This window comes from Tympanuchus pallidicinctus, unplaced genomic scaffold (assembly GCF_026119805.1).
Source record: "Tympanuchus pallidicinctus isolate F22 unplaced genomic scaffold, pur_lepc_1.0 scaffold3, whole genome shotgun sequence".
Classification (NCBI taxonomy): Eukaryota; Metazoa; Chordata; class Aves; order Galliformes; family Phasianidae; genus Tympanuchus; species Tympanuchus pallidicinctus.
This window is the reverse complement of record NW_026294747.1, coordinates 54,788,356-54,811,968: the sequence shown is the minus strand read 5'-3', so window position 1 is coordinate 54,811,968 and position 23,613 is coordinate 54,788,356. Positions and strand designations below refer to the sequence as shown.

Below are 23,613 nucleotides of genomic sequence, written 5' to 3'. Positions count from 1 at the left end.
GACCTTACGTGTCATTTAATAGCTACATTCATAGAGGGGCAGATGAAAAGAACAACCACAATAAGAAGCAGTTAATTATGGATATGTTTAGAAACAGTTTAATGAATAATAAACATCATTTTATTTCCTGTGCCTCCGACACAGTGGCAAATAATTAAGAATCAAAGGAATTCAAAGTATTAGGTAACGATCAGAAAACTTGTGCGAGATTTTTTTTTTCCTCTGGAGTTTAATTGGTTCATTGTTCCCATGAACCATAAACCATGGGGTTGATAGCGGTGCTAAAGTTTACTTCTATAAAGGAAGATTAACATATTCGGGAACTTTACCCTAATCCTTGTTTTGCGTTAACTCAAGCAGATTGGATTAGTAATTCTTACCTACCACCCACTAGAAGAAAACGGGCTTCTTTTCTCAGACAACTGGCTGTATTGTACCTTCATGTGCATTATCTGCACTGAAAGCATTCTGCGGAAAGAAATAATGTGAAGTGAAAGGGAAAAGGGTTTTACACTGTGACAGCAAGAAACAACTGCTGACATGGCAGAGTCTGGACCCTAATGAAGGGCTAGACGTGTTCTTCCCCAGTTCATGTGCTGCTATTTCAGGCAAAATGAGAATTAAACTTCCAAACTTCTCATGCAGGAAAATCACTAAAAAAAGGAAAGTTGATTTACCGATTCTGATGTGGAGAGCTGTGGGGTGTACTGGCAGCAGCCCAAGCAAGGAGCAGGGTTTCCCCCTTCAGAGTCCATAGCCCAGACCATCATGCTCCCTCTTTACATGCAGAAGCTATACCTTCACAGAGCAAGATCCCTGCAAGAAAGAAATGCCAGCATTGACACGAGGGCCTGATACCATGCAGGTTTCTCTGAAGGTTATTTATTTGCAAGTATTGTCCAGATGGAGAAAATGCCCTTCACCCATACATGGACACGCTTGGCCAGATCTTTTCTAGTGTTTATCAACATTTAATGTCAGGAAAATTGATTTTTTCTTTTCTTTTTTCTTTTTTCTCTGAATAAGCAGAATCCACAGAATGTATGAGCAATGCCCCAGAGGAACATAGCAGCTCCGTGGATCATAGATAGAGGACCAAACCTTGCAGAGCCACGGAAGAGCCTGGTACACTTGATGGTTTCTGTCCAACCTCCATTCAAGCAGAAAACTGTGAAACATCCACCAAGTGTGGCAGAAGCTCGTAGAAGCAAATGCCAAGGTACCAAAAGGCAGCTCTCAAATGTCTTGTTCTGGTTATCTCTGCACCTCAACAGAGTCTTCTGCCAGTGATAAAACAAAATTAATTGCTTTTTGGTTTCTATTTTATAAAATTAAGGAATGATTGTAAATCAGGAAAGCTTTAAAAATATTCTGTTGCCAGGGCTGCAGGAACTAAAAAGCTAGCAAACACATGTGCCTCAACAGTTGTAAAATTAATATAAATACAGTGACAGCCAGAGAGGTGTTGGATGCCCTGCAGACACCTAAAGTCAGGCTGGATGGGCTCTGAGCACCTGCTGGAGCTGTGGATGTCCCTGCTCATCGCAGGGGGTTGGATCAGATGGCCTTGAAGGGTTCCTTCCAACAAACTATTCTATGGTTCTGTGATTTCATGGGTGAAGAGCAATGCTACCTGCTAGCTGGATGACAGAAACCAATGATACTGAGACCAAAGAACTCTTGATTCTGTCAGTCAAGAAACTCCTTTTAAGTTATTTTACTGCCCTAAAGGTGGGGCTATGTGCCCATCTCTGCCACATCTCCTGTGAGCCACAAATCCTGGTGTACCTGCATTCACTAGCCCAGCAGCCCACTGCACGTTCTCCTACCATCAACCTCCATCTGAGTATGAAAAATACAAATCTCAGAGCGTGCAGTACATGTAGTGCATCCCACAGAAGGGCCATGGCTTTGCATAGATCCCTCAGTACAACTTTAAAGCCTGTTAGCTTCCCGATGGAGGTACTTTTTGGCATCTAGGGAACAAGATAACCCTAAAGTGCCCCAAGGGCCCTCCAGAACCAAGCCTGCATGTTTTCTTAGGGGGAGTTTCAGGGTTTCCATTAACAAGTGACCGGCCATTGAGCTTTGCATTGCTGTCACTCAATACCTTTTTCCTCCTGGGAAAACTGTTGATTCTGCCATATCAATAAAAGGAAAATGAGAAGTGGATCAATAAATTACTCAGACACTTTTGTGTTACCCATTACAAGAGCTGCCACTACAAATTTTCCACGTTCTCCCTTTTTCATGATTTTACACCAAGCTGTGCAAAACACACTGTGTATCGTTTACTGTTTGAGATTTTATTAAGAAAAAAAAAAAAAATAGAAATTCCAAGTACTAATTTCAAACTGTTGTGGTGAACTCTCCCTTTTTTTTAATTACATAATAGAGTCTTTTGTCCTCAGTTTTCCATCTGTTTGCTAAGCATTTTTCACTTGAAGACTCAATTAGGACAAAAAAACCCCACACAATCATTCAATTCAAAAATTAATTTGGAGATCAAGGGACTGACTTAGGCCTATACCAGTGACTAAAAGCGATTCAGGCTTTGTCACATGATCCAAGGGAACTGAGCAACAACAGTTTAGCTGCTTTAATCCTCCTTAATTTGAGTGCAAAGAAATTCACATGTGCTACTAAGAACATTTTGCAAGTACACTGTGTCCATTTTTCTGGGTCTCCATGTCCAAAGACTTTGTTTCATTGAGGGCTCATGACATCCTTCATTAATAACCCTCGTGCAGACAAGTGAAATGCACACTATTTTGCAGACATAGGGAGAGACCTGAGCATATCCTGCTGAGGAAAAGGTACTTTCCACTAACATATCTCACAAGCAGGAGTGATAGCAGCAGCAGCACCGTTAGGGATGTGGCAGTGAATTAGGTCACACTGTTCCAGGCACATTGCAAAAGAGAGATGCCATCAATGACCCAAAGAGAATATTTAAAGAAATAATACAGCTATGCCACAGGAGACCTCAGCAAATACAGTTTTGTGCATGCTTTGCACAGGATATAGGCTTACTAGCAAAAAAGCTACCCCCACCAGCTCTCACTATCTAACATGAGTGTGTTGGGACTATATAACAGGGCATTGATCCATCTGAAGCTCAGTTACAGCTTGTATCAATGGGGACAGCCAAGCAAATTTTCATTAGATGAAGGGAAACTTGCAAAAATCCCATCCAGCACACACCTACATGCACACATTCTTTACCTCTCTAATTCCATGTGTGTTTGCTGGTTTTGGAAGAACTTAATTAAAGTTGGAAGTGAAAGTTCCAAGAAAAAAACACGTAAACCTTCACAGCAAATGTGCAGTAATTGTTCTGGGTTTGCTCTGCCTCTCTTCCTTGGCTGGTCTCATAGTGAGACAACATAATCTAAGAGACCAAAAAGCTGAAACCAACGGGGCTTGTTTTTTATCCTCCCTCTGACAAAGCAAATGGCAGTGAAGTGGTCTTGAACAGCTTGATTCAAGCAAGGAGCCATGCCCATGGTCGCATATAGCAGCTTTTCTAGTTCAGTACCCAGGTGTCCAGCTCACATAAACACCATTCCTACAGGAAACCTCCCTTCCTAGAAGCATGGATGCAGCAGCAACTTTGTGTAGAGACTTTGCTTACAAGAGAAGCCCAACATGAAGATATAACATCACTTCTCCCATTCCCTTTCACTTCCTGGATGTACGGTGAGGTGTTCATAGGAGTTCCATAGAGTAGATGGAAGCTGCTCTGGAAAAGAGAAAACCATCATCCTCCTGCTGAAAAATGTGCCAGGGCAAGTATATGAAACTGGTTTGAGGAAGCTGAAGAAAAAAAGTGGGCAGCAGCCATGGGCAGGGTGATATGCAATAGCTCTGTATTGCAGGGCACAAATTGTTTCCTTAACCCTGCCCTGCTGGAACCTGGACTCATCAAGCCCTTGCTCCTAAGTCTGCACCTTGTCTGGCTCTGCAGACACCCATTTTCCATGAAAAGTGCAGGTGGAGTCCCACCTGCAGATGACTCTCATTCAGCACTGTATACAGATTCAGCTGGGATTTCATAGAATCAGAATCATTAAGGTTGGAAACACCACTAAGATCATGAACCCATCACCTCTGTGCCACTAAGCCAGGTCTCAGTGCTACATCTACCTTTTACTGAACACCTCCAGGACTCTACCACCTCCCTAGGCAGTCTGTTCCAGTGCCCGACCACTCTTTTGGAGAAGAAATTTTTCCTAATATCCAACCTGAATCTCCCCTGACACAACTTAAAGATATTACTGCAACTTAGCCATAACTGAAAGCCATTTAGCACATAGAAGTCTCAAGGGGTTCTTTGTCCCCACCTTTGCCTTAATTCACAGCTACATGCGTTGTGAAGAAGCATCCAAGCCACACCAATTGTAGGAATGTGTTCCTTTACATTACAAACCTCCAAAATGCTGGAAGGTCGATTACAAAAAAACACCCAAACAAAAGCGACAATGACAAAACCCTGCGGCTCCGTTAAAGGAAGAAGCCGTACAGAAAGGTCCGTGTGGGAGAACCAACCAATTCAGCATCAAAGAGAGAAGCAATAACAAGCAAGGCTAGCCCTCCCCTTCCCCGCACGGAGTGTTTTATCTCGTCAGAGTGGTGGTGCTGGCGAGGCGCCAGGGATCTCGTCGATAGATCCAAGCGGCGCTGATGAAGAAACGCAACCAAAGTAATTAATGATGGGGGAGGACCGGCTCCCGGTGCTCGCGGCGGAGCTGGGATCTGACTCATTCTTTGCAACAGTTAACCCCAGAAAGAGTCAATTAGAGCAGGACTTCCCAACCTTTTGCAACAGACGCTCTCACTTTCAATTAAAATGGCTCTCTAGGAACCCTGAGCAGCAAGTTTTAGTCAGCAGGCTGCACGGAGCATCAGGCTTCCTGTGCCTTTGTAGTTTCTGAGTTTCTCTGACATGCCAGTTTTTAATTTGCAAAAATATTGTCTGGATTTCGCCCAGGATTTCAGATGGTTTTCAGCACTCTCTGTGCTCTCTTCAATATTCTGGACAAGGTTCAGATTAGCAATAGTCCAATATTAGTAGCGGCACTTGCTCTGATTTTCTGGGCAGCACTTGATTCTCCCCATATTTGGGTCAATACTGTTCATGTTTGCCAGCTTTGGGTCAGTATTCTGCAGCACTGTATGGCTGTATTTGCTCCGTTTTCTATTCCAATGGGCTACAGGTTTGTCTGGGATCAAATTATAATAGAGGATGGGCTTTCCAGCTATGAAGCTGATGTCAGCCTCCTGTCACCCTGGTTGTTTGATATTCAGTAGTGCTTCTATTTTGGCTCCCTCAATAAAGAGTGAAAGCACAACCTAGTAAATCTAGGTTGAAAAGCAGAGATGATTTAGCTTTGTTCTCTCATACAACCTTTATGATAAAATAATAATATATGAGAAAATTGCAAAGGAACCTGAGTCTCTTTAGTTTTTCAATTTGCTGTTGTTTGTTGGGGAAAGTCTTACTGAACAACTCTGAATCCCCCCCAGCAAGTCCTAAAGACCCACAGTTTTGGCTCTGTTAGTCCTACTGGTTCTGCCAGTGGACAAAAAGGGATTTAAGGATTTTCCATTACCTTCCCCTTGAGCTTCCAGTGTCCACTTCCTCTGCAGGGCTCCTCTTAGGTCAAGGCTCTGCTTTATGGGCAATCCACAGAATTCATCTTGAGATGATACTGAAATCAAGATCAGGTTAAAAGAAAGATTGGTCTACTGCACATTGTGACTTCACTTCTGTTCTCCAAGCTCCTGCTGCCACTCATGACGGCAATACTCCCTTTGCAGTGGAGAGGTAAGATCTTAAGCTTTATCCTAAAAACTCAAATTGCTGAATATGTACCCTGTTGCTGGAGATTGTCACAGATACATTCTCCTTCCCCACAGCCTGTTTTCATCACACAAAACCAAGGTTCATTTCCATGGCATTAATCTACATGATCTGATCTTCATCTCAATTGGAGATGACATTTTCTAGCCCAGGAGGTAGAGGCTTTGCTTTATATTCTTAAAAGTAGCAAGTTCAAACCCTGGAGAGAAGGTCACTTTTTTTTTTTTTTTTTTTTTTTTTTCCAATAAACTCATCATATTCTTTATCTCCTTGCTAAATACCATTATCATCCAATATATTTTGCACGGAATGAAAATATTTCAACAATGCTTTTGCCTGAAGATGTGAAATAATATTCCATTTTGTAAGTAATTTTCATGAAATTTTGCATGCATCCAAATCCTGTGAGGTAGGGAACACACTTTGTTTGAACTTTATAGCCTTCTCATTCAGTTTTCATTAATAATTTTTCCCTTAATTCTCAATAGGTTTATCTTGAATTGAGGGAACAATATCAGAGCCCTCCTGTAGCTTGTTTAATATCTGTGAATTTGCATGGCTGATAAGCGTCAACTGTGCGCATGATAGAGGAGTAAAATTGTGAATGTGGGAGAGAAAAAAAAAAAGCAAATTAAAAGGGAGACTGCAGTGAGGTGATAGTCATAGCAAAAAGTTTGGCTTCATCAGGTAAAGCTATTAGCAGAGGAACAGTGATTGTTTGTCCTCTAAACAAAAAAGTTTTAAACGTGTTTGTCTCAAAAAAATATGTTTTTTGATGGGCAGAAAACACTTATTAGTGGAGTTTTTCTGAGCTGTGCTTATTTGCACCTCCTTCTTGCTAGAGGCACTGGCAAGGGTACTCATGTTTTCTGGCCCAGCAAACGAGTTTCCACCAAACTTTTCACTTTCCTAAACCAGAACTCTGGCCCATATTCAGCCTCTCTTCTCTATACAAGCACCTTCCAAACTAAGATCCAACACCCCTGCCCTTTTCTATTCCTACCACATGGTCCACAACTACTTGCAAAATCCCTGCACTCCCTTTCTGAGCTAAGCATAGTAGAGTCATAGAATCATCGAATCATCAAGGCTGGAAAAGACCACTAACATCACCTAATCCATCCATCTTCCTCATCTCCCTGAGACAGAAATCTAGTCCCTGTTATGCTCCTGCCTCTTTTTTAAGTGCTTAGCTGTGCAACACGACCTGTTCTCATGAGCACTCCCAGTTTGCACCATCCCTTGTTGCAACCATCACATGCAAGAAAAAGCACACAGAGAAAGAAGGCAATACGTTGTGTTTTCATCAAGGCAAAAGTTCCCTGTGGAACATCCATGTAGAATTACAGAATGGCTTGGGGTGGAAGGGACCTCAAAGATCATCCAGTTCCAACCCTGCTGCCATGGGCAGGGTTGCCAACCATTAAAACAAGCACCAGACCAGGCTGCCCAGGCTCCCATCCAACCTGGCCTTGAACACCTCCAGGGATGGGAGACCACAAACCTTGTTGCACTTAAATCATTGTTCCACAGAGGACTGTAGCATTCATAGAGAAATGCAGGCTGATGCTGGCAGATGTAATTCTGATCCTATAAGCCTCCTGTCTAGACTGGACTGAAACTGACATGGAACACCGGAAAGACAGGACCTGAAGGAGGAAATGAATTTCCATGGAGCCATGGGATGAATCATGGTGTCAGCCACGAGGATTTATCAACAAGCAAATTCTTTTCCAATCCTGTAAATACTCAAAGCTCTGGCACCCGCAGACCTCATATCTCTAATTAAAAATAGCCATGAATACTTCAATAAACGACGCAATCCATCATGCTCAGGACACAATAAAGGGACAGAGAGTGGAAAAGAAGCTTTGCCTCTGTCCTGTGTGCCATACTGTATGTGTCTCACCGCAGGGAAGCATGTGCTAATTTCTTACCTCTCTGCTGACTGCACTGTCCTTTTGCATAGTTGCTGCTAAACTGCATGAAAGGTATTTCTAATCTCGTGACGGTGACTGAAAAGGGTTGAAGGACACAAATTAAGTCTCATAGCAATAGAGCAGCCCAAGAATGGAAGGTCAGCCAGTTGACTCTTCCCAGAATCCCCCGAACAATGCAATTATTCATGAAGGAAATTTCAAATTATTTTCATTAGACTTCTGTTTTACCAATCTAACCAAAGTGATTAATTAGGGATTAAAATATTTACTCTGCACATGCTGCCTTGGCACGGCACTAGAATATTTAAGCATTGTGCTAAAAGGGTCAGCTGTCTCCAGTACTGTTTGGAATTCATTCTCTATTTTCTGTGTAAAAGGGCATTGACACTCATGTCTATACTACACTTAGGATCCCATCAGGGACAGAGAGAGAGAAATGTGTCTCCCTTGCTGCCCTTGTAGCTGCCCCAAGCTCCCCAACTTCCTTAGTATGGCTACTTGGGCTGAGAAGCAGACAGCAGCAGCCTCAACAACTGCAGTAATGCCCTGCAGCAGTTTCACAGTTGAACACCTATTCCACAGTGCCAGAAAGGAGGGAGATGCTTGCGAGAACCCAGAGGGACCAGCCAGAAAAGACAGCATTGGACAGGAAGACCAAAGAGTTGCACTCAGATTTTAGACTAGTTATGGATGTCCTGCACAACCCCGGCCATTTTCTTATACTAAGAGATGACTTGATTTATTAGATTTAATTCAGAGCTTTGTAGCTACAGGACAAGTATTGGTTATGTTTGGTAAAGAAGAGTGGTGCTTTGATTGTCGCCTGCCAGGGAGCTTAGTACTCCCCTGATGAGGTTATAGAATCCTTGAACATCCCACGTTGGAAAAGACCCAGAAGGAACATCGAGTCCAACCCCTGGCTCTACACAGGACCACATAAAAATCAGACCAAGTTATCAGAATGCAGCCCAAAGGAAGGTGACACTGCACTACTCTAGTGCAGACATCTACAAAATATTTGTCCTCACCTGGGGTTTGGATTACCATTAGAAACATTTAGCATACAACTAGGAGCTAGTGAATATCAGAGTGGAAGCTCACGATAGATTTAGGAACCCTGGAAACACAGACTTTGCCAAAATAGCAAACGCTTTCACTGGATGTGAAGCTTAGAAATAGGATTACTTTGTCCAAATGGATCCAAAATAATGGAGTATGCAATAAGGAAAGACTCCGGAAAGGATGAACACGAGACACCATGCAGTAACTGGTCCATCAGACCATGTCTGCACAGCGCTGAGCATTGGAGGGGCTTCTCTGGCATGGCCACCCAACACCTCCCCAGCACGTGTCTCTGTAGGATAGTTAAAATGCACGATACCTCAGAGCTGGCGAGTGCTGCCACTGCAACCTCACCAAGATGAAAAAGATGTATAACAGGATTTGCATTCCTTTCCAGACTGACTGCTGCAAGCAAACATTTCAGCACTTATTTGTTACCAATATTATGAGAAGTACCAACCCATTTCCTGGCTGGGGCATGTTTCCTCGAGGGGACTGAAGTCACCTGTCACTTTCTTTCTCATGTTACTTAATCGTTTTAGTCCAAGCAGTAAGCTGCCAATCATATTTAATATTTAGTCACCTTGAATGCATTGCTACTGATTAAATAGACTGCTATTTCAGTAAACAACTGATGAGAGAATACTTACAGCTTCATTATAATTATTCTAGCAGATATTAGAGTATTATTCATATGTAACTCCAAAGAATATTTAGGTCTTCTCCTATTTATTTCACAAACAACATATTAATTGCTACCATATTAGCAGAGCTATCAGTGCTAATTGGATAATACCCCTTCGAAGATTTTTCCTATAGCAACCTCTTTTGCTTGCATGTTTTTAATGCATCTCTGGTATTTAGGATCTTCGTTGATTTCCCACAAAGAAATACATTAATTTATCAGCTCTACACCTCTACACACTTCTTGGTTGGGTTTGTTTGTAATACAGTGAAAACAAGCAGCCCCTACAAGAAGAATCATTGAGTCAGAATCAGAATGGCTTGGGTTGCAAGAGACCTCCAAGATCATTTAGTTCCAACTCCCCTGCCATGAGCAATGTTGCCAACCACTAAATCAGGCACCAGGTCAGGTTGCCCAGGGAAAGAAGAGGATGGTAGAACCATGTCTGTACCACGATTCATGGCAGAGGCTTGAAGAATTCAGGACTGCTGAGATACTCCACGGCCTTATGCATGATACATCCCCTACCCTGAGAAAAACATATTCCCAAGGGCTTGAAGGTTCCTTTTAAAATGACCTTGAAAAGATCATTAAGAAAACCAAACTCGTTCTCAGTAGACTCAAACTTTGGTTTTACTTCTGGAAGCGTTGAGAAACACTGCTGCAGAAGCAGATTGGAGCTGGGCAGCAAGTTTGGGTAAATTACTTGTTTCATAAAGGTCTTTGCACACTACTGGTAAATTTATTCAGTGGGTTTTTTTTCCAGAATAGGAAAGGGGAAGAAGAAATTGCAGAAAAGTAAAGATGTTCTGCGTCACCATCAGCTATGCAGGATCTTCAGGCCTTGCTTCTAGAAGGAAGGTTTTGTTTAGAAACTCAGCAAGGGCCATTTTTTCAAAGGAACAGATAATACATGTGTTTGTTTCGCTTCAGTGAGAGAAAATGAGAAATTGCTGCTTCAGGTTGACCCAAACATTTCTCCTTGTTTCTTCCCACCCACTCACCTCCTCTCCTTCCTCCCTCAGTTTTTCAGTTTGACCACTGAACTGAAAAATTAATTATTCTTACAGCTCTATTAAAGGACGACTTATGCCAGGCTGCTTACAGACAGTCTAGCTGATGTATAATAAGTATCTTTATTTTTTACTTATTTTTCCCTTTCTTTTAACACCTATCCCTTCCTTTGTTATTTTTAAACAACAAAATCCTTTCAAAGCACTCAAGTGCACATAGGGAGCCATGGGTTGTACGTTAAGCAAACATGTACTAAAATAAAATGTGAGCCTTAGAATCACCAGTAATAGCGATGATGAAGTTGAACTGGAATGGCAAAATTGTCTCTTCACAGTCAGAATTTTGTGTTACACACTGAATCCTCAGGCACACGCGGCCAATGCTGTGCACAGTGATCATTTTCTACCCAGGAAAACAACCCAAATGCGAAAACCCAACCTTCACACACCTGGTGAATAGGAGCAGCACAGAAGCAAAGCATGAGCATATATTGCCCTCTATTTCTTCTGCTGCTTTGCATTTGTGCCTCCATATTCTGGGGGCTCCAAAGATCCAGGATCACCTCTGCAAGGAGTAACAGCCCAACTTTGTGCACAAAGTGATGCAGTTCTGGACTTTGGGCTGCTTTCATTTCCAAGAAGTAGCAAAATCTGAGCAATGAGAACACAAAAGAGAAGGTTTCATGGGAGAAATTTCAAAGCACAAGCAACAGTATGGTGGGAAAATGTAGATGTTGCATGAAAGCAGGATAGGGTCCAGATAAGATCCAGCAGCTGAGATAAAAGCAATGGCTTCTTCCCTTTGCAGCTCCATCAGACCATCCAGAGTCCTCAGGAATGTTTGCTAACCTTGCTTTCATCTTGTGTAAATCACTCAGGTGGGTTGGGAACACCTATCTTGAAGAAACAGAATTGGGCAATCAGCAGAATTAGTATTAGCTTTGGTCAGTCTCTGCTAGAGCTAATTAAGCCCACTTCCTCAGCAACAGAACTTGAAAAGTAGAGAGAGGGCAGAGTTTCAGCCTGGGCAGAGCAACCAGATGGCTGTCAAGCCTGTGCTTTTCTTTTCCTTCCATCCCTCTGTTTGGGTCCACTGAAGATTTTATGTCCAACTACCAGCCAGCAAGGCTGCAGCTTTCACTGCAGGTTGTAAAAGGAAAGATGAAATAGCTGCAAGTAGCTATGAGGTGTTCTTGATCTATGGGATTTTATGCAGGGAGTGCACTTCCAAAAGAGATCATATAAAGCCTCCAGGTGCATTTGCATCACATCGTATGACATTAGATTGGCTTAGAAGAACCTATAAAGAGCAACCACACACAAAGGCTTGCGTCGCTGCAGGAGTCAGAAATGCCCTCAAATCCCATCAGCTCCTCCTTGCTTAGCCACAGTAACACTGACCACTGCCTCAAAACACAGATCAGCTAAGTCACATCACTACACAACTTATTATTACATCCTATAAAGCAGTATTTCAGGGTGTACAATATACACACTATTCTTAAACTTCGATTTTCCTCTCTTTTTTCCTCTGAACAGCTATATGGAAGCATTCTTTTCCAGCCCAGCCAAGAGAGTAGGCAGGAACAAACATTAAAATGCTCAGAGCATCTTAAAGAACAGAGCTAGGGATTTTTCTTGTTGTTTCATAACTTTGCTTTAATCAACTTTTTATCCATTGACTCACTTGCAAGTTCCAACCAATATAATTAGCACTATCTAAATTAGTTATCACTCAAAATTACTTCCTTCTTCGAAAAAACAGTTTTATGTTAAAATTATAGGTGTTGCCATAGGCTATGCCAGGACTATATGCATGGGCACATTTTAAGTAGATAATATTTTTAATCCTAATTAAAAAAAATATTCCTCCCTTCCATAATATGTTAAGATTTGTGAATGACCTTATTTTCTTTTTGATAGACACACGGTAACAATCAACTGCTTCTCATTCATATACATCCTCTGCACCTTCCATTGAAATACTGTCTTGTTCAGCTAAGCTCTTATATAAACTAATGCACATTTTTCATTGTCAGGTTCGTTCTCATTTCATTGCACACTTGCTATAGAGCAGAGAAGGTAACATTTCCAGAGGGTGCCTATTACAGAACTGTTATTTACACACTGCCCTCAGTAGCAAGGCTGTGCTTTCAGTAGGTGCCAAACACCATCAGTTCCTCTTGATTTCAGTGGAAAGTGCAAGTGTTCAGTACATCTGGTAAAACATCAGGCAGCTCACAGCAGAATGGAGATGCAGGTGCCAAATCATCTGGCTGTGGCTGCAGACCCAAGGTCCGCATTTGGATGGGACCAAATTGAGTAGTCAAAGATTTGCATTTCAAAAGGACCAAAGTGAGAAGTCCAAAGAGTCCACAACAGGCTGCCCAGAGAGTTGTGGGGTCACCATCCCTTGGAGATGCTCCAGAACTGTGATGTGGCACTGAGGGACGTGGGCAGTGGGAGAGGCTGAGGTTGGGCTTGGAGATCTTGGAGATCTTTTCCAGCCTTAGTGACCCTGTGACTCTTTGAAAATGCTGACCCTGGTGGAAAACTTGAGGCACTCGAGTTTGGAAATGCTGCCTGGAGTTTTTATACATCCTTGCATTGCACAAGCCATTGGGAGGCATGCAATCTCAACTCTGCTGCAAACGAAGAGGATTTAGTTGTTGAATTTTTATCATAAATCAACATGGAAGTGGCTCCTTTGTAGCCCTAGAGCCAAATCTTGACATAGCAGACAGCAATGAGCCAATCAACCATACATTCCTTCCAAGGGAAGGAAAAGTTCAAGGAAGAGTTTACGGGCTGAGGATGACAGTGGCTCTTTGGAGGCCCCATTTCCCTGTGGCAGGATCTCCTGGTGATTGGGGAATGTTCACCTTGGCATTTTTTGTTGGGATGGATTTGAGTACATCCAGCATGGCGCCTGCTATTTATCCCTCATGTAGACAAAGAAACATGGGATAGGGAGGTGGAGAATGGAGAAAATCCAAGCACCTACTCCTTCAGACAGACACAAAGAAGAGGAAGAAACACAGGGTGGAGGATATGTGAGGAGACCTGACATAGGCAGCCAGTGGGCACATGGCTGGGAGGTTGGCTGCACCGCCCCGCATTGAAAAGCACCAGCCCTACTAAAAGGCCACTTCAACTCTCCCTCTCCAAAGTCTTTCTAATTCTATACCACAGTGCATGGCACTCGAGCCAGCTTTCTCACTCGCTCTCCTCCCACACTGCAATAACAACGCTCATCACAAGCCACAGCACAAGCTGCCCCTTCCACACATCCACCTCCAGCCCCACTCCCTCCCTCTCTTCCAGTTTTATGCCACAGGAGTAAAGAACTGGGGGTGGGAGGTGCAGCAGGAATCAAAGCGACCTTATCATTTACACGTATCATTTGAAATTTGGTAAAGAGAAAGCTGAATAATTTCCCACAACCTGAGGGCAGCGCTATCTTTCATCCTGACTTGTTCTGCTATTTACAAGAAAAACCTGCATAATTACCAGAGCAAATGCCACGTCACAGCCTGCACCTGCTATAAGTAAGATAGAGAACATGTTTCTGAAAGTAATAATTAAATAAAGCCATCCATCAATCAACCTCGTGCGGTTTTGTAGCTTCTGTGGGTTTTAGAAGGAGCAAAGCAATGTATTTGTGCAATGAGCTTTTCCCCCACATTTTTAATGGCAATTATTGCATGTAAACTAGCTTTTGTAGGAACGGCGAAGCAGATGGATGCGGTCTGAAAAAAGAAATAGGCAAATACACCCACTGGAAAATCAAAAAGATAAGAATGCAAAGTCACTGCGTATGTAGTTGCCTGTGTGCTATGAAATGGTTCTTTTTAGACTCTGCATCTGAATATTCCCAATGGAAATGTTATTATAAAAGACAACAGGTTGTTACAGCAGAACTGATCAAAAAGTGTGATTGTGTTTTCAGGCACGGTCCCATGATGGGACTGACAATCCTGAGCTAAAGAATTATTTTTACCCAGCAGCTATCTCTCCAGTTGAAGAGCCATCCGAGAAGAGACAATAGTGCTTGAAATTCTGGGAAACAGTGAGAGGGTACGTGAGTGAGGAGAGGATTGACTGCGGGGAAGCATCTTCTCTTCTGTTTTTGTTTCTCCTTTGAGCTTGCTAATACTGCTGCCACTCTTGGCAAGCACAGTGTCCCTTCCATACTGCATTCAGAGATGCAGTTCATGTTCTCTCTGGGGCTGTAGTAGGTTTATGATGCAAAAATTCATCCCAGCCCAAGCCAAGGGTATAGATGGGCAATGGACCTTTCCGTGGATGATACAAAGGCATGAACCTGGGCTCTGACACCTAGATGTTCCCCACCTCTGCCCAGGTGCCTCATTTCACATCTCTCATGACCTGTTTTCCCCTCTATCAAACTGGCCTCTATATATGTATATTCTTATGTTGTGCCTTAGCATACAACCAGGATGAGCAACTGGGTGGGATGTTTACCCTGTGTCACCATCAGAGAGGGCCATATGTCATTGGTTCCCCTCTGCCAATGGACAAATTCACAGCTCTAAGTCATGCCACGTGACAATTTTGCAAAGTTGTTTGCAAGTTAGGAATATGAGGACCAAGCATGTGGAGCGCTCTACTTTCCATTAAGGATGTGCTGACAAAGAATCTGATGCTAATCAGTAGATTAATAGATGTTTCTATAAGCAAGATATGAATTCTTACAGAGTTGAATAAGGCAATGATCCCAGCTCATGACTTCATTGAACACTTTGAGGCTTAGAGTTCTTTTTTCCCTAACCTCCAATGCTTAAAATTTTACTAAAATGGTCCAGCCTCTGCCCAGTGTATTTAAAACAGTTGCCAATACTGTTTTAATTCATTACCTCTAGAGACCCCTCAGAAGCAGTTCTTTCCACTTTGGAAACCCTTCCTTATGAACAAGAAAATACCCAAATTCTGCCTTCAAAATGCTAATGACAGCTTTTATAGCCAATTAAGCATTTCTAAAGTGCTGAAGGATCCATTCTTGGAACATAGTACAGCTAAGAAGCACGTGTAAAAAGGTAGCATATCCTAAACAGGAGGCAAATGATTCAGGAAGAAACTCCCAACAGATCACACTCCTACAGGCAAACAGACCTCAAGAAATACCCCCCATAATCACCTCTTCAGACAGCAAGGAAATGACTTCTAGGAAGGATTTACTTCCTTCCCTTTTCAGCAGCATAGATATTAGGAAACTCTTCCTGAGGTTTGCAGTGGTTTCTACTTAAAGAGTAATTTATTGACATTCCTAGGAGAGAAAGCTTTAATTCACAAAATATTGTTCATCAAAACGCTACAAAAATGGCAGTTTTATTCTGATCCTAATCTATAAAGCTTTTTGTCTATCTTTAAAGCTATGGTTATCTTGAAGTGCTTAGTCTCATATTCATTGCTTTTATAATTGGACAACATAGAACAATGGGAGATTTACTAGTTTATTAAGAACCAAAATGAATGTAATCCAATATCACCCTTTGTTGAAAGCCACCTACAAAAGAATTGCATGAGGATGTGAAATGAATAATCTTTCTTGGTTTTCTCCTCTTGAAAGTGCCTTTATAGTGCCTTTCCAGAGCATAATAAATGGCAATATTGTTATGGAAAATTACTACAAGTCTTAACAGGTAAACAAGTTCTGTAGATTTTTGGGGAATTGGTGCAGCTTGTTTCTAATAAATGTTCCCACAGAGGAATTCTTTTTTGGAATGATGTGGAAGAAAAGGGATTTAAAAAGAAAGACCTGAAAGCAACAGACAGCAATATGGTCATTCAACCTAAACTCCACTGGCTGTTTCTGATCGTTAGATGGGCTTGTGAATGGAACAATGTTTCTAAAGTGGGAAACTAAAAGTCATACAACAAAAAGTAGGAAAATTCAACACCAAGAAGAGAAACTGGAAAGAATTCAACTGGCAAGGTCTATACCATCTTCTGTGTTTTAAAAAAATCTATTGAATATACAGCATTGAGAAGGATTGAAACCTGTAAGAATAAGAGCACTACAAAAATAAGAATGGTGTGCCCCAAAGATGTGTCTGACTCAAACAAAGGGATTTTTATGTATTCTTGCCATTGACAGAAGAAATTTTTCAAGTCCTGTACCCTGTGTAAGTTGTGGTATAGTTGGAAAAGGCTGAAAAAATAAAATCATACATTCAATTTTGGGTAAAAATGTGCTTTCTTTTCTTTTTTTTTCTGCACTGGGCTCACAAAGTGTCCTTCACTGCTTCACTTCCTTGACCTCTGGAAGCCTCATTCAAATCAGAGGAGCAGCTCCCTATTGCAATGCCCTATTACTGTTTAGCTATGACTTTGATTACAACATATGACTATGATTACAACATTTTCTTCTCAGGCCCTAAAAGTGCTATTACAAAGAAAGAAAATGTCACTATGGTCATTCTACAGTCAGAGAAATGAGGCCAAAAACAGCAGAAAGTTACTTGGCCTGATAAACCAGACCCTGAGAGCAGATCAATACGAACGGTTAGGAATCACCGCTCCCCGATAGGAGGAAAGGTTCTATGAAACAAGCTGCTTCCAAGCTTCATAGCAGGGCAGGTAATAAATACATCAAACTACTTCAAAAAGACCTTGAGACAGGCATTAAGAGCTTCAGGGAGGAAGCCAGAAAGCATTAATAGTAATAAGCTAATTATATTTCATTTATGGTTTTTGCCATGGTTCCAACTGTTATTCTTACCCCATTCTCCCATGCTGTGAGCTTATAGTCTTTGCATCTTCTGGGTGGACATACAAGGTGCTGGTATCCCAGAGAGAGAAACCTTGGTTCTGGAAGGCAGGGTTTGCTTGTCCATCTCTAGGAGGGACTGCATGCATCACTGGAAAGCTGGGAAAAAACATGGAAAAGGCTCAGCACGCAGACTGTAAAGCTCAGCTTCTCCTTCCCCACAGCTAATAAGCCCCCACTGTCACCAGATCCAGGCTCTGAAATCCTTCCCATGGTGAAACTCAGGAGCAACGTGCTGGATTGGTGCCGAAGACTCTGCCAACCTCAGCTGCAAGTGAAAAACGGATCCTAAGGAAATCTGCATACATTTACACCTTGGCCTGTCCAAAATGCATCTCAGAGAGTGCATCACTTCAAGATTCCTCAGGGAGATCACTTTTAAGATCATCGATAAAGTTAAACATTTCTGACTGGCTGAAAGAATAAATAAACATTGACAATTTCCCTGCTTCGTTGCAGCTAACGGACCTCAATTGTTTCTATCCTCAGGACTTGTATGCTCCTCTGCTTTTCCCCATAGATGCTTTTTTATAAAGAGTAAAAAAAAAAAAAAAAGTAATGCATAAATTGAAAAAAATGCTTGTAGACCCAAAAGAAAGAATGCATCTATTATAAAATAAAATCTCTTTTAGCAGCTATTAGAATGCATTAAAAATATTCACAGGACTCTCCCCTCCAGTTATGTTGCAAAAGCCATGCAAATAATAATTGTGGCTAAGTGCACTACAGTGACAGTCAATATTGTACTTCCCAAGCTAGTACTCATTATTCTTTATGGAACTCATGCATTTTGTGAAAGATCAAAAGATTTACATATCATATGGAGTGCTTTAGGGAGTGACTTGCTGTGCACTTTAAATGCACAGTGTTCCACAGTCATTTAAATACAGATTTCATTTCTCTCTTCTGTGTGATATTAAATTTGAAAAAGGAGAGGGAGAGCGACGAAGTCAACTTGGGTACCTTTGTTCACATCATGAAATACAATTTTAATTTGGTTCCGATATAGAAGTTTAATATTTTTATGGGATGTTATTGAATAATCTGCTGGGCTCAGCACTGGCCTTTGCACAGGAAAGAGATGAAAGAAATCAATTTTTTTTTTTTTTTATGAGCACTGCAGGCAAAATCATCTGCTCTTCCATGCCCTGGAGAAAGGGACAGACTTCTCTGCAGCCTCCCCACTGCTTGCCTAGTCTAAGCTTATGGGCATAAGAAGGAAGAAGGAACTGCAACCTATTTCCTTACAGTGGGAAAGAGGGAAAGCGTTGGTATTTCTATGCTGTTCTAGACTTCAAGAGGAGCAACAGCATTGCTTGTGTCCCCTTGGGTGAGCCACTGCACACAGCCTGCTACATGGAGACAAAAACACATTTTCACCTTGCCAGGATGTTACGAGGATAAAGAAATACATTAAGGACAGCTGAATGGTCAGTTACTATGGTAATACAGCCACATGGCAGTGCAGAGGGGCTCTGAGGCCATATTTGCCATGCCTGCGCTCTGCTCTTTGTATTCACGCTGCCGAGACCTGGATGTGCCTTGCCCTTCTGCAAGGGCACTCAGCAATGCCTCTCTTGCCACTCTACACCTCCCTTCTGGCACTTACAGACCTGGATGGGATCGCACTGAGCCTCCACTCACAGCAGAGCTGCTCCAGACCCTTGGTGGCTCTACACTGGGATCTCTATCTTGCACTGCAGACCCAGAACTGGACACAATCCTCCAGGTGTGGCCTCACCAGATATGAGTAGATGGGAAGGATCACCTCCCTTGATTTGCTGGTGATCCTTTACCTAACTGCAGTCCAGTTTATCTTCAGCCTTCAAAGCATCAAGGGCACACTGCTGGCTCCTGTTCTACTTGGTGTCCACCATGATTCCAGGTACTATCCTGCAGAGCTTCTTCCCAGCTGGCTGGCCCCAGCATGTTCAGGTGCCTCGGCTTGTTCCTCCCCTGCTACCTAGGAAAAGGGTTAAGGGGCAACTGTCTATCACTCAGAGTCTACTCCAGCAACAGGAAAACTGGGTGCTATCCGGCAAGTCTATCCACACTAGCAAGGTCATGAAAATGTATTCCTGCTTCTCCTATGAAGAAAGAAAAGAAATCCTCCTGAACAAGTAATTAGCCCTTCATTTTTATGGAACGAAAGGAAGGTTTTCATGAATAGGAAATCTACCCAATTTGTTTGCTTCTGGTACATTCTGCATTATTTTCCAAATGAAGTGAATGAAAAACCTCTTTAATGAAGCATAACTATGTTGTGATTAAGGCTTATTCTGTCTAAATATTGACTCAGATAACATTTTCTCAGGATGAACAGACCATAACCCATGAATCTGGCATCAAAGCCAGGAAGATTAATAGGAAAGATGCATTTTCTGGTTGTCTGGAGAAGAGTTTGATGTGGCCAAGGCAACAGCCAGAGACTTTTCTTATTATTTACAAGATCCAACCAGCGAGTTTTGAGTAAGCTATAGTTTTCTTGATCCATTGGACATTTGAAAGCTCAGGGACCAAGTGGCTCTTTCCTTTGCTCTCTGGTTAGTACAGAGACAAGAGGAGAGCTGCAGCATTTCTGTAAGATGACCCCATTGTCTTTGAGCAAAGATGAACCATGGACTCTTGCAAGCCTTACTGAAGTACAACTGCTTCTCATCTGTTTGACACACACCTGCAGGTAAAATCAGAATAAGTCAGGCATTCAGTTATTGATCCTGACTTAAACCATCCAGAAGAGGAACAGGTTGATGAGTGCTTGGGAAAAGAAAGGTCTAATAGGAAAAAGAGGTGTTTGGAATGCTGGCTCAAAGAAGAACAGCCAGTTCTCCTGGACACATTTGTGTTTCTGCCAATTTGTATGGTGCAACATTATCTCATTCAAAAAGCAAAGGTTTGTTTTTCTTTAATAAATGAGATTTATTATGGAAAAAGACCACGTTGCAAAGAAAAGTGTGTGTAAGATTTTCATTTTAACCATTTAACCTTAGATCAGATAGGATTCTGTGTTGATTAAAACAAACAACAGGAATGAAGCCATGCACTACACAATGTGTAATAAGAGAAGACACAAAAAAAACCCCCCAAAAACAACATGTAGAAAACTGCAAAAAGCACAGAAAACAAAGCTGCAGGGAGGGACAGCAACCAGCCCTAACAGCAACACCATTCCTGAGTCCCCAGACCAGAACTAAACACACCTGCGAAGCAATGAACAAACCATGACGTAGACAAAGAAATTCAGGAACAGGGTTGTTTAGGCTTGAATTCATCCTAGTTAGGATGCACTGAATTTACCTGCGCTGCAGGTAAAACAGCCATTGAACCACAGGAGCCTTGTTCCAGGCAGGGGAAGGAACTGTTAGAGAAAGAATTCAATTATTTGAGATTTCATTGTTCGTTTTGGCTTTCAAAACAAGAAGAAACTTAATGTTGGGCATACCTCTAGGGTCTGTCGTGAACAGTGGATGGATTTACAGCATGGTCTTCTTACAGGGAAAGGGGAAGAGGAAAGGGGCAGGGCTGGTTCTATGCTCCTTGGGCACTTGAGGGAAAAGATGATTATCAAAAACAAATTGTTGTTATTTTACAACTCCTTTTCTTTTTTCTCTCAATTCCTCATCTATAAAAAGAGTGCTCTTAAATCATGAAAGGTTTTCTTTGAAGAGAGAAATTCTCCTTCCAGCTGTGAGCTCTCTCATTCCTCAGTGGATATCGCCAGTGCAATGGATGGTACATAAACACTCCAGAATAGACATGAAACATTCAGAGAGTTTCCATGTTTTGCCATTCTGCCTTAATTTAACTGCCCAACTTTCGAATTTCAGCCCCATTCCCACTGCAAACTTCCCAAAGTTGAGGTCTGCAGTTCCAAGGATTTCAAGATGGGCGGGTAGGAGAAGCGTGCAGGTTAGCAAATTGTTTGTAAAAGGTAAAATTAAGATTTTCTGGGGAAAAAAAAAAAAAAAAAAAAAAAGGAAAAGGAAAAGGAAAACAAAAAGAAAAGAGAAAAAAAAAAAGCCAGCATATCTCACAAACCAGTGGCCAAAAGAACTTTACAGCGATGCTTTGTCTTCCTACCAACTGCAGATCCCAGCCTTTATTTTGGATTCTGCACTGCAATACTGGGCTTTCCTCTGCATGCCACAGATGTGGAAAGGAATGAGAAATAAAAAACAAAAACAACGCAGAAACATAAAGACCGAAATTAAAGTGGAAGTGCAGCGGGAGCACGGCAGTAGTGGTGTTAATGCTGAAATATTCCCTGGGAGTACGAGCTGGCAAATGTAGTGGACACCCAGATATTTGAAATGCAGCCAAATAATTTGGCACATCTCTAACTGGCACAAAGCAGTCTTGGTAGAGCTTCCTACTGCTGCTGGCACCTTTACAGCTGTCTTTCTTCATCTTGCTCTACCCACTGCAACAGCTACTCAACAGGTGTTTCCACAGACACAGTGTGTTTGGCAGCAGTAACCCTTCAATACTATCGCTGGAATACATTTTTCTCCCTCTCAACAGCACTGCTCGGGTCCGTTGCCCAGAGGCCAGCATGGCAACGGGCACAGCTGACCAACTGGATTTGGAAAAAGAGGACTGAATGTTTGGGTGGCCAGATGTACATGTCGGCAAGGCGGTCAAAGAGCGTCAATGCTTGGCGTGGCCCTGGGAAGCTGGAGTGATATTTTGCTGGTTTGTCTGGAACCCACCCGCAGCTCATGCAGGGCTTCCCTGTTTTCTGTGCTCTTGCCTGAGAAATTCTCAGTCCTACATCTATTTTCTTCATTGCAAACAAGTCCTCAAAGTTTTGGACTTCCTGGCTGTGGGTTTTTTTTTTTTTTGTAACGATAGGGTGTTTGCTCAGATCATGGTGGATTTTCTTTGCCCAACCCTACTCACCCTTTGGTCCAGATGCACTCAGAGAGGAAGAAAGATTTACTCCAAGATTTGAGCGATCCTGGCAATTAAAATATGCCAGGACACAAAGCACCCAGAGGGGCTCAGAGGTGAGGAACTTGGGAGCAGAGTTCATGTGAACAATAAAACTAGCAATTGTGGTTAGTCGTGACTTGTTTTCTTCATTTTGAGCTTACCTCTGCAGCTCCTTGGCCGTGAAGCAGCCTTCTCATACACACCAAAGAAGTCTTCATCCATGTGCAGTCCATGGTTTGCTGGATGTTCATTAGGTTTCTGATGCATCATAAATATGAGAGAACCAACGCTGAATATTTTTCTCACAGGAATCTGTGCAACGTCACAAAATGAGATTTAAAAAACGTCTTTTACTAATGTATATGAAAACATAAGTTTTCCGTGATGGTTCAGCTCAAAGGTCCATTAGTTACATCCTTCTCCACCAACAGCTGCAGAAAACAAACAGCTGAGGATAAGCTAATGAGTAATATAATCATTAAGATAGGAAAAGACAAGATGCCAACCTTATCCCACCCTCATCGTGCCCACTGACCACATCCCTCGGTGCCACATCCCCACAGTTATTGCACACCTCCAGGGACGGTGAACCTACCACATCCTTGGGCAGCCCAAACCAGACTAGCACACACATCACATGTTTTTCCCAGTGAATAAAAATTCACAGCTGAGAACTTTGAAACAAAAGGAACTTTGTGCTTGATGTACATCAAATGTTGGTTTCTTCCCCATTTGCATGAATTTATCTACTTGTGTTTTGAACCTATGCAAGCTCATAGTATCCATCAGGTTCTGCAATAAGGAGTTCCACCACTTAGCAGTACTGTGTCTGAACAACCACATCCTCCTGTTTATTCTGAACCTGTCACCTAAGAGTTTAATTGGATGTGGCCAAGTCTTAGAAGAGAGATGGTATAATGGTATAATACCATTTTACAGGTATGTTCTCCCTCTGTCCACCTCCTTCTACAAAATGATTGACATGGAACTTCAGAAATACAAGCATGAAGGTGTCCCAGTGGACTGTATCCCCTTCCCTTCTTAGGACATCTCATCTCTTGCAAGAGCCAGAGTGAGATTCGAACCTATACTTATATGTCTATCAGTAGACATGCACTTTAAGCCACAGCAAGGACAATTAAAAAGCATTTCACGTGGTCTCTGCCACAGAGTAAAACAGTTCATTATATTTTTGTCCAGAGCACTGTAAGCACTCACTTTCTGATTAGGACCAGAAGGCCGCAAGGCTGTTAAAGCCCTCTTTCCACTCTCCCCAATGTTGCCATTAATATGTAAAAGCTTAAGCTTGCTAAAGGGATTATTTCCCA

At 42.2% G+C, this 23,613-nt stretch overlaps 1 long non-coding RNA gene across 1 annotated transcript; it reads right to left on the bottom strand.

The window, feature by feature from the left end:
* Positions 1-394: 394 nt before the first annotated feature.
* Positions 395-22,710, bottom strand: LOC128087291 (uncharacterized). Its single transcript, XR_008209769.1, has 5 exons — positions 22,447-22,710; positions 17,306-17,452; positions 5,613-5,711; positions 678-816; positions 395-468 (listed from the first exon to the last, which is right to left on the bottom strand). It is a non-coding gene; the product is annotated as an uncharacterized LOC128087291 (long non-coding RNA).
* Between the last annotated feature and the right edge of the window lie 903 nt (positions 22,711-23,613).